Genomic DNA, 1,149 nt, shown 5'->3' with positions numbered 1-1,149 from the left:
ACACACACACACACACACACACACCCAGCCAAGTCCTCATCCATGCATTGTCACGACCACATCCTGTTCCCCGGCTTCTCTTATGGCTCAAATTGTATCATGTTTCTTGCTGGAGTCAGGCAATTGAAAATAAACAGACTCACATGTGGGGAAATTAACAGATCAACAGTGGCAAACACAATACATTCAATGGGAAAATAAAACGTTGGTTACAGACTGCAACTACATAGAGAACTTCTCAGGAGTGTGCCTCGCCGGTGGTGGCAGCAGCAGCAACGTTAGCATTTCTTCTGCCTCGAGTTCAGAAACCAGCTGGACTATCTCTGGGTGATGGAATTTTCCTGCTGTGGAGACATAGAAGTCCTGCAGTCTCCCAGGTTTGTTCTCCAGGTCTTCATACTCAGATGCCTGCAGAATCATCTCACATTGGTCCAGCTGCTTCACAAACTTGGCCTCTGCACTAGATTGGGTCTCATACTCTTCCCAGAGTTCTTAGAGCTCCTTTCCGAGATCCTTTGAGAAAAGCTGGGTTAGCCGCTTCATAGCTTCCTCTTCTCGCCTATGTTTTTCTTCTTTGGGGATGTTATCTGCTGGTGCTATGTCCCCAACAATGCACTCTGCCATATCGTGAACCAGGGCTAGGCGTACACATCTGTCTTTGTTCAGATGATCATCTTTGATCACCAGTGCCATAACTGCCATCCTGTACCTGTGATCTGATACGCTCTCTGGCCTCTCCACATTTCTGTACACCCAGCCAGTCCGCGGGACTCTCTTGAGCTGCCCCACCAGCCGCAGGAACTGCAGCAGGTTCCGGCGGGCCCGAGGAGGCCGCGGAGGAGGCCGCAGCCATCGACCACTGATCACCGGGGACTGAGTGAGCCGTGTGGCCGCTGCTGTAGCTCCACCCCCTGATCATGTGATTTTTGTCTTTTGATTTTGTTTATGTGATGTATCACATTTCTTTATTTGTTAATATTGTACCAGCCTTGCATCCCTGGAATAAATCCCACTTGATCATGGTGTATTATCTTTTTAATATATTGCTGGATGTGATCTGCTAATATTTTGTTGAGGATTTTAGCATCTGTGTTCATCAGGGATATTGGCCTGTAATTCTCTTTCTTTGTAGTGTCTTTATCTGCTGTT

At 47.5% G+C, this 1,149-nt stretch overlaps 1 pseudogene; it reads right to left on the bottom strand.

Moving 5' to 3' along the window:
* Window positions 1-13: 13 nt before the first annotated feature.
* Window positions 14-885, bottom strand: LOC102759244 (annotated as a pseudogene).
* Between the last annotated feature and the right edge of the window lie 264 nt (window positions 886-1,149).

This window comes from Myotis davidii, unplaced genomic scaffold (genome assembly GCF_000327345.1).
Source record: "Myotis davidii unplaced genomic scaffold, ASM32734v1 scaffold1025, whole genome shotgun sequence".
In the NCBI taxonomy this organism is placed as follows: domain Eukaryota; kingdom Metazoa; phylum Chordata; class Mammalia; order Chiroptera; family Vespertilionidae; genus Myotis; species Myotis davidii.
Note: the sequence above shows the minus strand (reverse complement) of the source record. Positions and strands in the feature narration are given on the sequence as shown.